The sequence below is a fragment of the Sander vitreus genome, chromosome 9 (assembly GCF_031162955.1).
Source record: "Sander vitreus isolate 19-12246 chromosome 9, sanVit1, whole genome shotgun sequence".
Taxonomy (NCBI): domain Eukaryota; kingdom Metazoa; phylum Chordata; class Actinopteri; order Perciformes; family Percidae; genus Sander; species Sander vitreus.
The window spans coordinates 11,828,008-11,842,075 of NC_135863.1; the positions used below are offsets into that span (position 1 = coordinate 11,828,008).

Genomic DNA, 14,068 nt, shown 5'->3' on the forward strand with positions numbered 1-14,068 from the left:
TAAAATAACTATATTGCATTCATAATGTCCGGAGCACTTATGTATGATTTGGGAGGCATTCTTCTCCCCTTAAATGCTATTTTTCTTGGATGCTAGTGTTTCCTGTTGGACAACAGTGATAAGCAGACATCGTGGTGAGTATCAGCTTCACTTGGAGACATAACAGCTGACAGGAGGCCAGTTGTTTCGACAAGGTTCACTGGTCGTTTGGAGCGTCTTCACACTGTACATGCTGTTACACGATTCGGTAACAAGACGCAAACGATTAAGCGCTTTCCCTGGAGCACTCGCCACATCTTCCGCTCTTTGAATTTACATGGCATTTATGAACACTCACAAGGAAAACAAAACGTGGAGAGCGAGAGCAGAGGAAGAGAGCTCCTAGTGTAGAGGAGTCTCATTATTCTGTTATGGATTGCACATGTCAGGCGGTAAGTGCTCTTTTTATCCTTCTAAAGCACTAGCCTTGGCCACTGAGCACATTTCCCTACCCGATTGAAAATTTACCATGTTAAGGCTCACGCCACCAGGGGAATGGCGGTGAGAGCTCTGGGTTTTTGCTAAGATTTACCGGCCTGATTAAATAAGGGGCTGTAGTGTGAATAAGAGGCCAAGGGAGAAATCTACGTGATATTATCACATGTTTTTTACTCACCAGTTAAATTGATTAGACCCCCCCACACACACACACACACACACACACACACACACACACCCCTTTACACCTCTTTATAGTGTGTTACATGTCACACTGGGTTTTAAACAAAGAGCAGAGAGAGGGCAGTGGAGGATTGCTTGTGGCTCAGGATGGCTTTCTGCCAACACACAGCTAAGATGGGTCTTTTTAAAAGGGCCCGTTCCCATCCATTACTGCCTGCATACCTTGAAAAGTTCACACAAAATATATTGCTACTCTCCTTCCAATTGGGCAGGAGAGGCCTTTCATTTGATGCACTGTGCCTCACAAATTGTAGCCCCCTTTCCAAAGACTGCAAAATTTAATCTCATTTCCTTCGATTTCCCATCATACACCCTGGTCCTTAATGTACCAGGAAGGTGATTTGACGTAGCCAGCTACCAGCATTCTTTAGCTGAGCAGTTGTGGCTGGGCTAGGGGACAAGATTATTGTCTTTCTGTTCAGAGGCCACAATGGCATTTAAATCCCAGTTTCAGACAGTCACTTCCACTACCTTCTGAGCCCGAAGGGGTTTTGGATTAGAATGCAATCTCTAACAAAAATAAAGAAAACTTAACTGACCTGAGCCTAAGGTAAAGTGACATTTGGCTGTATGTTGGCTGGTAGTAACTGACTGTGGGTCTGTGTGTCTCCAGTCTGTGTCTCGCCTCCCTACTGGACAAAGTGAACACTAGCTGTCACTATTCAAATTCAAATTCTACCAGCCAATCAGAGTTACTGTTTCATCTTAAAGCCACTGTGATTGGATGAACTCATGTCCAAAATCCTCCTCACTTACAGCAAATTGAAAGGAGTAGGGTGAAGAGTGATGATGACTCTCACCAGAAGTTGTTGTAAATCCATGTAATATTTTTCCCTTTAATTTGGAATATGAGTATTTACTAGAAGAAGACTTTTATTGCTGTTTATTACTGTTTTTTTGTAGGACATTGTAAATCAAATTTTTTTTTTATTATCACTGAAATTAAAACAATTGATGCTAATTTGATTAGTTTTGAAATGTAAATGGTAATAAGGACAAACAGGACAGACAGCACTGAAAAGAAATACATACTCATTAAACAATAAAATAATTAAATAACAATATATATAACAATAACATAAAACTAAGTAACTTTTCCAAATTGTTTGTTCCAGCCTTGTATTTTAGCCGATGTGCAGTATAACGAATATTTTGCTATTAAGTAGCCTAGGCTTATTTTTAGCTATTAAAATACCTTTCTAAAACCACTGCTTGGTATTGACAGTGGAAAGTGGTCACACATTTTACTCCTTTGCATGTAATTTCATAACTATTTATAGAACATCATAAATTATGATTTAAAGGGGCGCTATGCAGTTTTGGCCATTTCTTCGCTGTTTTCTCGCTTTTTGCTCGCAGGTTTCTCTATAGAGCTCCCCCTACAGCTTTGGAATTGATATTTGGCAGCTCCTATGTTAACTTGTATCGGACTCCTTGCTCAGTCAGTCTGCCGTTTCCTCTTTCTCTGTTCCTCCGACAATGCTTTCTGCTTCTTTTTTGCCGACTCAGCCATGACGATAGTGTGAAATGGATTCCTGAATGGATGTATGTGTGCAGTGCTGTGAAGCAATTCATTACATCGCGAGACCTGATATCACGCGATACTTCCTGACGCTGAGGCCGGTGGCTCGCCGGACGAAAGTTGCAAGGGTGGTTTTTCTGCTCGCAGGCGCTAGGGGGAAGCGAGACAACCACCATTCAACTCAAAAAAAGACATATAACCATTCCAATGACTCCGAAGCTGTTGAGTTAAGGTAAATTAAGCTAAAAAAAAAAAAAAAAACTGCATAGTTCCCCTTTAATTCAATTGATTTTTTTTTATTTTTTTTTTTTATTGCAAATCAGGTTATTGTAGTTTATAACTTTAGCCTAGATGTTTGTATCTTAGACACTTAACTTTTAGGCTACATTTAAAAACAACAACATATACTACATAGTGAAATATCTTTCCAAATGTATTTCTATACTCAGTGCTTTGTCACTGCACCATTGCTCTGTATGTTTGTCTTCTCTTCATTGTGCCATGGTAGCACAGATTTATGAAAATAAAAGATCAGCCCCAGTAACTCGTTTCGTTACAGGTCCAATTGTGTTATGGTTTCCGACTAAACGTGCTTGAACGCACCAAGTGGTAGGATTTACGATTCCGGAGAAGTCAAGGGACGAAGTTTTTGAGGTGGCATTGAACGCAGCACAAGGCTCAGTATTTTTTCACTGCAATAGAGGGGAGGGAGAAAGGGGGGGTATTTGACTCCTGTCTCCCCACCCCCAGTCCGTGCGAGGTGGATTTAGGAAGAAAGGATCCAAAACCTGGGACGCGGAGATAACGAGAGACACCAATAAAGAGATAGGCTATACATTGGGAGATCCGCGCGCGGCGGTGTCGCGCACGGATTAATATAGGATATTTTCTTTTTCTTTCACTGCGGAGATTCTGACTCGGAGCGTCTGATCTGTTGGGGGGCACAGGAATACAAACGCACGGGGAATAATAGAAGTGTTTTCTACTCGTTCCCTCCGTTAACAAGTGACTGCTCTGCAGCTCAAGAAAGTGGAATATAGCGGGTTTTTTTTTTCTACCGTCGGGGATGCGAAGTAACTGTCTTTCTGAGGGAATACGACGGCTCACCCACAAAGAATACGGATTTGAAAAGCTGTCCCCCGTAAACAAACTAGGGGGTCGTTTCAGAAAGACTTTTCTCACGCCGTTGAAGTAAGTTTTTGCAACTTTTCTTCTTCTCAACTCTCGAAATGCTTGATATTAGTTTAAAGAGCGGGTTAAAGATATAAAGTAAATACATGTGGTAAGAGTGGGGTGAAGATAGAACTCTACAACCCTTGTTTAACTCTGCCATCATGCTGGACTGTTGTATCTAAGTAAAGTCTGCTGCGGGAAAAAAGAAAAATATGTCGTGCAGAATGTGTTTTAAAATGAACGTAGCCTATTTGCCCAGACTTTTTCGTCAACTGAAGTTTCTTTGTGTTTGCTATACGGAAGATTGCAGTCAACGGTTTTGTCCTGATGCAGAGGTTCAGACATCCAGGACTCCACATACACAGATCAATCTCTGAGCCTCCATTCTGGTGAGATTTTGACCAACATGCTAACATTGTTTTGCATTTGAAAACACCGAGGCAAGCAGCTTTCAGCCACTTGGTTGCGATGTTCATCACAAATTTCAGTGCTAAGCAAGAGTCCTTAAAACAGTTAGCCTATGTTGCTTGTTTATGTTACTAATAAAAAGTCGAGAAGAAAAGACTATCAATAAAACACAGTAAGATTCCCATAAATGATGTGTGAGGGATTTTCTCTCCTTGTATTTACTAGCAGTGTGTCTGCAGTGTCTATAGTGAGCTTTGTGTGGAGTTGATTACAATTGATTGGAGCTATTTATTTTTTTTCATCTGTGTATAATGAAGAGCTTCTTTCAGCAATTTCTTTGATGGTTGTACAATCAATATCCTTTTAATTTTTCACCATTACTACTTTGTTCGGTAAATTGCCTTGAGAAGTAACTTTTGTCTGATTGTGTTGGAAAGTTTAGATACATCTTCAGGCTATGACTTGTTTTCCTTCTTCTTTCGTTACAGCAGGCTACAGTAAGTCAAGTGAGTCCAATTTTAATTGCAATGGATGTTAATTTTATCAGAACATTTAAGGCTAAACCCTCCCCAGGCAAGATACCCCCATTCTCTTCACCCTCCCACCCCACAAGCAACTGCAAGCCAAAAAAAGATTAGTAATGCATTTCATTCACTGCAGCTTGCAGAACAGACGAGTTCAAACACTGTTGTTTTTGTTCCTGAAAAAATAGCAGAGAAGTATCTTGAAATTTAGGGAGTTAAGAGGTAAGGGTCAGGACCAGGGAGTCAAGCTGAAAAATGCAGGTGAAAGACAATTAATTCAGTTATACATACCATTTAGTGCTATTTACTTTCATTTGTTGTGCTTATTTCACATCCTCGTGATTCCCTAACCTGGTGGAGAATTTGTATTCTATTCTGCTATTCTTAAAAAAAAATCAACACACATTCTACCACATTTGCATTTGTAATGGAGATTCAGATTTTACCTCATGGCGTAACTCCAAATCATCAGTCTTGCACTCCAGCATTCAATCAGCCTGCTAGGTTGTATAAATAAACCCATTTGTCTTATGATGAGAGTCACATGTTGATTGTCAGTAGCAAGAAGGAGTCTTGTCCTTCAGAGTAATTGGACAACACGTATACCAAGAGGCTGTGCGTCAAGTGTGTTCAGGATTCTTAATGTTGCTTTAATTGAACAATTTATCACCCGTGATCACTGTCAAATAACTAGGCAAGAAAGACAAACAGCAATAAAAATGTTAAGGATAAGCTGCCAGGCACAGTCGGCTGACCGAGACCGGCGTGTCTGTCACAGCTGCATCAGCAATGGGTTGTTTTATTTAATTGTACTTACTTTATTTATTTTATGTCTGTAGAAATTGTAGATTGATGCCTTTGTGGGTGGCAAGCTTGTAAGCAGTGGTAATGAATAGTGGAGGAGGACGGGGCAGTGAGAACATCACATCGTTAAAAACTTCTTTTTATTGGACAAAACTTTTGATTTCTCCCCGGAGCTCCTTTCCCTACACTTGGAAGAAAAGCTAATTGAATTGTGCCCCGGATATGTATGTGCCCCAAAGTATGGAGGTCTTGAAGAAGTGTCCTCCTCGGGGTTTTGAAATTCATTTCCTTTGCAATTATTACTTTATGAGCTGTTTTCTTATATTTCCCCTACTTCAACAGTAGGCTGTATTCTCTCTCTCATTTCAAAGGGGAGAAGAGAGGGAGATTCTAGATAGCTACAGGCCTCACACACTGACTGGAAGCTATGTATATAATCATGCATTTGACTTCAGGAGAGTTCAAAAGTTGTCTTTCTGACTGTTTATTGTAGTTGTTTGGTGTTCTTGACATCAAGTGCATTTTTGATAGTTTGACATACAACCAACTTAAGCTATTGGATTTTTATAGAGGCAAAGCAAGCAGCGCTCTTAATACTCTAAGAGCTTTTTATCATCAGAGATTTTCCAGATGCTGCACTGAAACTGAAACTTGCAACCAGTAAAACATTTTCAAGTGTCAAAATTAGATCTTTGCGAAAGTCACACATACTCAAAAACACATATACAGATATATTAAATAATGTAACAATGAAGGATGAACTCTTATTAATAACTTTTATCCCTTAAATTACTGCACCTCTATTTTGAATTCACACTGTGGTAATATAATGTTTAACAGTCATGAGAGCAAAACATTAATCAGCAAACAGTACACAGGTACTGAACATATATGCCAAGCCCTTTTTGTTCAAGGCTTTTAGGCCTACAGTTGCGCAGTCAACCAATTTTTTTTACCACCCAATGCCCTGTTCATTTAATTCACATTCTAATTAGTAGCATTTTGGTGGCATCAAGTGCTTTCCAATTAGTCACATCGCACTTGACGCAACAACACGGTTAATAACAGCTGCTCTGAAGTGAGTCGTCGCAGAGAGAAATGTGCGCTGTGCAGAGGCGCTGTTGCACTCACAGCTAATTGTGTTTATTCATTTTAATATGCTCAGAGTGCTAAATCAGTGCTCTTCCAGCGACACAAGGTGCAATTAGTCTGGTTGTGAAAACAGGAGGCAGTGTGTCTTGTAAAGTGTCCCCTCCTCTCCTCTTTGATTTGTGGATTAGCCATCCTTTGTCATGCACATTTCTTTTATTGCCACATAACCAGAATGGGGAAACACTCAATGAAAGTAAAATGTAACAACTTTATAGCAGAAAAGCTAATATGCACACAATGGAAAGATCATGGAACATCATTGCACATGTATAAAAACCTACAGTAAGAAGTAAACACCATGTCCCTGGATACGGCAGTTATGCATTAGATATAAGACTCTGCTGACTACCAATGATTCATGATGATATGTAATATAGTCTACTTTACTAATATACGTTTAAGCCACAGGATAACTTGGCCTGGTTTTAGCTAGAATCCTGGAACTCCTTTGTTTTAACAAAACAATGGGATCTGTTTGTGGCCTCAGTTATCCATAATCTTTGATGCCTTTTTATTTGCATTTACTTAAACATTAGGCAGCTGATGTGCACTACTCTTACACTGTAATAATAATAATAATAATAATAATAATAACAATAATAATATTTTCCCATGCATTATAGTAGTAAACTGTGGTGCACCGTTGTTGGTTTCTTACATTTCCAAGAACAACTTTTAGCAACAATAAGTACAGTAGTGACTTTTTGGAATTTAACTGTAGCTAATATGAGCAGTGGAGTTTCTGCTATCATGAAAAGTAATTATTGCAGCCCCCAAGCCTGAACCATCATTTTGTGTCTCAGAGTCTGTAAACATACAGTGTGCTGCTTTCATCAAACCAGAATGTAGAGAAAATAAGAAACTTTGAAATGAAAACTTATGTTTTTGCTTTTGGCTTGGTTTGTCATTTTTGTTCCATGTTAACGTCTTTAATATGTGTTTTTGAATTTAGAAACATGTCAGCTTTAGACCTTTGTCGGGGCAAGTCTTTGCAAGCTGAAGCAACCCAGAAAAACCCTCTTTCTGCTTCAAAACACCACATCTTGTGCTGCGTCTGATTACTGTAAATTAGACAAAGTAAGTAAATAATAGCCAAGAGAGAAGGTAGTTGTTATTTTATAACCATTACATGCATTAGAGGATCACTTAAAGAGACTCCAATTTTGAATATGCGCACTCAGCACTAGGGATCTAACGAACGATACGATTTTCTCACAATTTTTTTTAACAGAATGAGCTGTAGACAAATGACTGCAAAATATTCCCTTATTTATTCATCTTAAATAACAAAAATTAAATAAAAAAATAATAATTAGATTGTTTTTAACAAATCCAACATCAAAATAACTAAGTAGAAAAAATAAATAAACCAAAAAGACGTAGGGACGTTTGAAGTGAAACAAATTAAATCAAAAGTAGATTACGCCTAGGGTTGGGTATTGTTGTTTTTTTTCAATTCCGGTGCTAAAACAATACTTTTAAAATGGTGCTAATGCCTAAACGGTGCCTGTACTGATACATTAAAAAAAGAACACAAAACACCAGTCTGTGATATTAAAAAATGGCTTGTTTATTGCTAAGGCCATGTGGTCAAATTTAAATGATTTATTTAAAATGTAATAACAAGAACTTATAACAATAACTTATTTCACCAGGCAACTGCTGTTAAACACACTAGATGGCAGAAGTGTATTTTACAATAACTTTGAATGCACAATGAGCTTACGAGTTGGATTTGAACGCACCATTAAGTCCCTTTTTGTTTCTCCAACAACTCCGACAGTGGCAGTGGCCACAGTGTCTCAAAGTGCTACACTATGTCTTCAGCTGCAGACTGTTGTACTGTACTTGTACTTTACACTCCTTAGCTGTCAGCATTTTAATAGTGTTTAAGCCAGCTACTAGCTAATGGTAGGCTAATGTCATCTGCTGTGTAATGTTAACTAGTGTCACGCCCTAGGCTCTTTAACCAATTCACAATGCATTGTTACATCCCTACTCAGCACTGTAAGACACTTTGATAAAAATGTACGAACTTTTACACCTAGAGTAGACAGAGATAGCTGTGAAAGAGGAAAACCAGAACATCGCGGTCACGACAAATGAAAACAATTTAAATCTAGGTTAAACTTCCGGAGGCTGGTATGTCATTTTTACTCCATAGACCTACATTTTCACTCTGGCCATAGGGGTAGAAACATGAGCGCGGTGGCTGGCAGAGGAGTTACTGATCACTCACTTGGACACCCCTGCTGGGTCCTTGGGTCTAAAATTGGTAGCTCTGTCCTCAGCAGACCTTACTGGAGTTGAGAAATGGCCATGACCCTCCTAGCAGCACCCACAAGTCATATTAACACACAGATTCTTCTGAACTCAAAAGGACAGCACTCTGAAACTAGCCAGCAAAGGTTTTGGGCAGAGGTGACGCATGTTGAGAGGCAGGGGCCAGATAAGACGAGGCTATGATAAGGCGTATGAACTCAGCAGGATTGATCCGTCTCTGGCTGAGTTTAAGTCCGCCTTGTATTTTGGCTGACTTTCAGGCTCCTTCGGTGTTTGTTCACTCTTGGTTTTTCTTCATCCCTATATCTCCCTCACTCAGTTTGTCTTCTCTCACATCACACATTCTCTGTGTTCCTGTCTGTTTTTCTGTCACTCTCAGTCTAATTTGCTTATTTACTTTTGGAATGGACTGTGTATAATGCATTTCTGCTGTTGTGAGTGTTGGGTCAGAGCTTAAATGTGTATTTAGTGCATTTACACATAAGATATATATATATACGTTTCAGGCTTTTTCTTTGCCCTTTTATCACCTCAAATGTGCCAGGTAGAAGTGGAGTCCTAATCAGAGTATTTGCAGTCGTCAAGTTATTGTGTACAGAAGTGAAGGTAGCCCCTCAGACATATAGACTCCACTAATCCCTACCAGACTATCTGGTAAAGCCTTGGGGAATACATCAACACACTGTCACCTCCCCAGCCTCCTGCCCGTTCCCTTGGTACCTTCAGGTTTTATAAAAATGATTTGCTCCAGTTCTTTCTGATGAAGTGACAGTAATCTGCTTTTGACGATGAGCAGTAGCAGACCTTCTGTCGATGCCTGCTACTCCCACTTCACTCTACTCTGCCTCTCTCAAGATACAACACACTTGAACAAACATAGTGCATACTTTGTTAAAGCCCGAGAGGGAACTATACTAAACCCTGCTGTAGTCGCACAACCACCCATTCACGCTCCTTTCCCTCTGGCCCTGATCCCATCCTCTTTATGGTTATGGAGTTAATGTGAACTGCTGTTTCATGGTGAGAAGTAATTAACACCCGGTCTGGGACAGGCATCAAATGGATGTGTCTGATCCTGTCTCTCTGTCTGCATCTCCTCTGGTCGTCTCCTGATGCTTGCTGTTGGGCTGTTTCTATGTGAAGTGTGATTACCAGCTGCTCTCCCCCAGATTAATGCACAGTGGTTCCCCCTGGGGTGTCTGCCTCCTCATCTTTGCAAACTAGGTCTCGCAGGAACGGATGCCCTGGTAGTTTGACCCGTGTGTGTGTGTGTGTGTGTGTGTGTGTGTGTGTGTGTGTGTGTGTGTGGGGGGGGGGGGTTAAAGACCACAGTTCTTACGCCCTAAGGGTTCAAACAGGTTGCATTTAGAAAACTGCCCCTATTACACCTATCACTTGTGATTGGTCTGCAATGTCAATAATTGATTTATTTCTGATTCTGCTGCTTCCTCCCACCATAACTCACAAGCTCCTCCAACTGCAAATGCTATACAGCAAAGAAGTGCTCTTAGGATACTGTTTGCTTGCAGTGCTGTATTTAAGAGCAGCTTGGCAGCTTTTCCAAATGTGCCAAATACCACTTTATTTTATTTATTCAGTTACTATATGAAAAGTCAGTGTGACTTTGTGTCCAGAATCACGTTAGTCCTAGTGTGAGAAAAACTGAAAGTGCAGCCAACTACTGTAAGTAGAGGCACATGATATTCATAAATAAACAGAGCAGTGTCTGACTTACATAACATCCTGGTTATGATAAGACTCACAGACACTGATCCAATAGCCTGCTTTGACTAATTCACACCAAACATGAGCTTTTCCCAAGTTGCTGTTTCAGTGTGAAATAGTTATAAGAGAGGTAAGTGGTTTTGTGTGTGTTCCAAAAGCTGTTAATCTGATGGTGCTTATTGTGCACACACAGAAAGCCAAGGGCAAGATGGCTTGGGCCATTCAGAGGATCCCCCACACCCACCCATCCGTTTGCCCCTCAATCCACCACCCTGTCCTTTTGTTCTTGCTTTCTTCACACATGCACACCCTCACCAAAACTTTAGAGACATCTGGTATGAGGAGGGGCTACAGGAGGGGTGAGCTTTGGGGGAAGAGAAAGGAGTAGAAGGGGAAGGAGAACAAGCGCGTGGGGAGGGACACTACGCAGCCTCGAGGGGTGGGAGGTGAGAGATGGGGGGTCGCAAAGAAACATGTGTATGCAGGATAGTGGGGGTTGTTGTCATAGAGTAGAGAAAGGGAAGTGGGCTAGCTAAAGAGGAGTAGGCAGATAATTGATGGATGGAAGTAATTGTGTGTAATGCAAGCAAGGAAACATGGGCCTCTGGGAGGGAGAGAGAGGGAGCCAGTGAATAGGAATAGAGAAAGGAGGGGGGATAAAGAGAGGAAAGAGAATAATGAAGAGTGTGAGTGTAGCGAAAATAGGAGGCTAGAGGAAAAGACGGAGAGGAGACATGGAGAGAGGGAAGCAGGGGAGGAAGAGGAAAAGGAGGGTGCCTGCTGTTCTGTAGCATCACTCAGTACTAGCTGGGGTTAAGAAGGAGTAACTACCTGCCTGTCAGACTGATTGTTCATCCCTATGCATCAGGGGATACGCGTCCTGGTTTATAAGAGATGGCGCAGAATCACTATGTGGGCCACTTAACCACATAAAATGGCTGCCTCTGCATCTCTGGGAATATAAGCATCACTGCCATGTTGGGCGTTCTGAGCCAGTGATGGTTGTTTTGTATGCAGATGATACCATCATCTCCCTTACTACAAGACGCTCATTGTCACAACATTTTTAGGTGTTCTCATTTTACCCTCTCCGTTTGTAGTCTGGCTCACTGCAATCATTCATTTTGTATTAATAATTCCCCCATCACTACAAAACCCCTTCATCGAAAAGCCTAATCATAAGGCCTCCTCAGTAATTACAACTCCGGCAGGCTGGGTGCCTTTTCAAACAGCACGGTGCCTCATCTTTCAGTAAAATGGAACAAAGCCTATGCACTCCAGTCTGGATACACAAATTACAGCCTACCAGTGGCCCGTAAAAGAGAAAGAAGACAGAGAGAAAAGGCACCAGAGGCAAAATGCATTGAGTTTCCTCTCACTTTCTCACTGTGCATCACAAGCTTGTCTCCCAGACGGAGCAGAAAGGTTTGTCAAGCTCGTCATGGTGGAGAGAGTAAAACCTTCCCCAGCCCCTGGGAAGATAGAAGGTGACATTTGTATGTAAATAGAGACAGGCACTTTCCACTGTATTCCAGCTGACAGGAAACAGAGTGGGCAACCTGGCGTTTTCCTTTCTTTTTTGAGAAGTTGAATGTTTTGTTGTTGTTCCCTGACATTTATTTTTTTGCGAGGAAGATGCATCAAAACAGGCTGCTTTACAATAGGTGTGTGTAAAAGGAAATGCTCATGCATTCACACACAGCAAATTATGACATTAAATCTAAAGAACCTTGACACTGCAGCATTTAACTAAGTCCCCAATCCACACACATTGGTAGTGTTTTTTTGTTGTTGTTTTTTAGCTAGGCTGTGCTGTTCTGTAGTATTGACCAACACATCAAATTGGTTGTCAGAGTGTTACCATGATGTTACTGGATGTTTTTTGTTGCAGTCTCTCCTGTTTGATAGCTCTAGGTTTTGCAGACTCTGAGATCAAAATAATTTAGAACAGAAGAAGAATAAAGTAATCCTAACAATTCCAATAGGGCTCTAGCACCTGCAGTGACTGGACCCCTAATTAACTCTTCAGTTTCAGTGTCCGAGAAGATAATCCTGATTAAAAAGTGGTGGAGGCTGGGGGAAGAATGACAACATAGCAATCAGAGATACCAACCACGGTTTGGGAGATTAGCACTACCAGAGGGTGGGGGGTTTCCTCCTTGCTGCTGTCACCCTTTTGTTTATGGATCAAATCCATGGCAGAATAATGATTTTGGAGATATTGTTTTTTTCCATCTGGTTTTTGTACCAGAGGGAAGATTGTCTTGGACACTAAACCGCTTTATATTATTTTTTGTTTTTGTTAGAGGTTTGTAGTGGTTTGTGACAGAAGAGAGCAGAGTAGCTGATTACGAACCATAGGAATACAATTTATTTTTCATTTTTGGATACAAGACTGCATTCAAGTCTTGTAATTTAAAAGGTGCCTGACTCATTGCATTGGCTGTAGAGATGTTGGCCAGGTGGTCGCTAGACAATGGGACAGGAGATTTGGCGTCTCAGACACGTTTTCAGAAACAACAAGTTAACAGGGTCATTATGGAGACTCCTCAACCTACTGCTGTGAGAGGGTCACTGTACCCAGTTAAATCTGCATTACATGTTACTGGCCTTGCCTGGGATGTCCCAATTGGTATAAAGCCTGTTTGACATTCTGATGTCTGTCTTATAACATGAGTGGTGAAACAAGCTGATTCGTCACTCTAGCCAATACTAAGACAGGAATCAGGTTAAACAACACTTAGTGGGCATCTTGTCTCACCTTTGAGAGATTGTCATGTAACCATACCTCAGTTATCCCTGCAATGGCAAGTTTTGTTCATCAATAGCCACAACTCTTGTGTGAATGTCCTGGATGCTGACCCACTACATGTACATTCTAAGTGTTGTTTAAATCCCTCCAGTATGAAATGTAAAATGTATGCAGTCACCTGTTAGTTTAATCCAGTGAAAGAGGGAATTGGGCAAGCAGATTTGGAGTAAAGTAGACAGAGTTTTTAAAGGGAAATAAATAAGGCTGTTATCAGAGTCTGTCTATTTGCTGCTGATACAGGGAGATAGTGTTGACACCGAGGGAAGCGGGAGCCAGCACTGCTCTGATTATGCTTGCCGCCTGATGCCACCAAGTGGAAACTAGAAGAGAAATGCACTTCAGAGATAGGGGGCATCATAGATGAAGATCTGTCAGGAAGCAGAAAGATAATTTTACTTGACAAAACCAAACACAGTTGCAAAATGCACTTAACAATACAATTGGAAGTCATAATCCTAAAATACTGTACCGTTTTTCAGAAACACAAGGTATCTAGTGGTAAGAGTTACAAGAACATATTTGAATGTTTGATCCCAGTGATTCCCAGTGAGTGTCCTTGAGTAAATGCACCGTCTGCAGTATACGCATGCTCATTATAAGTTATTCTAAGTAAAAGTGTCTGCTACAAAGCTAAAATGTGAGCCCAAAGCTAAAGACTTGAAGCCAGGCAAGGATGCTCCCTGACCACTGCTCTGACTCAGTATTTTAGCCAAAGGGATGGGTGGGAAGTATCTGGAGATAAATCCATCTCGCCCCAAGGCAGCCCCTTTGACATTTGTCATTGTACAGCTCCCAATCTGTAGTCTCAACAGGGTGGAGGTAGGGTTTAAAACACAGGGACAGAAGGGAAGACAAAAGCAGGTCTGGCATGGAAATGGGGGTTGCTGTTTACATCACCATAGTTGCCCTTGGGTTAGTGTAGTTAAAAACGAGGGAGAGACAGAA

The 14,068-nt window shown here is 40.9% G+C and overlaps 1 protein-coding gene across 3 annotated transcripts in view; it reads left to right on the forward strand.

Annotated features, from left to right (window-relative positions):
- The first annotated feature begins 2,959 nt into the window (after positions 1 to 2,959).
- Positions 2,960 to 14,068, forward strand: part of ptprsa (protein tyrosine phosphatase receptor type Sa) — a 185,894-nt gene continuing 174,785 nt past the window's right edge. For 2 of the 3 annotated variants that reach the window (XM_078258753.1, XM_078258755.1), the window contains exon 1: positions 2,960 to 3,433. The gene's annotated coding sequence lies outside the window, so the exon portion shown is untranslated. Of the gene's footprint in view, positions 3,434 to 3,712; positions 3,805 to 14,068 lie in introns of those variants that run through there. The other variant, XM_078258754.1, reaches the window with a different exon arrangement.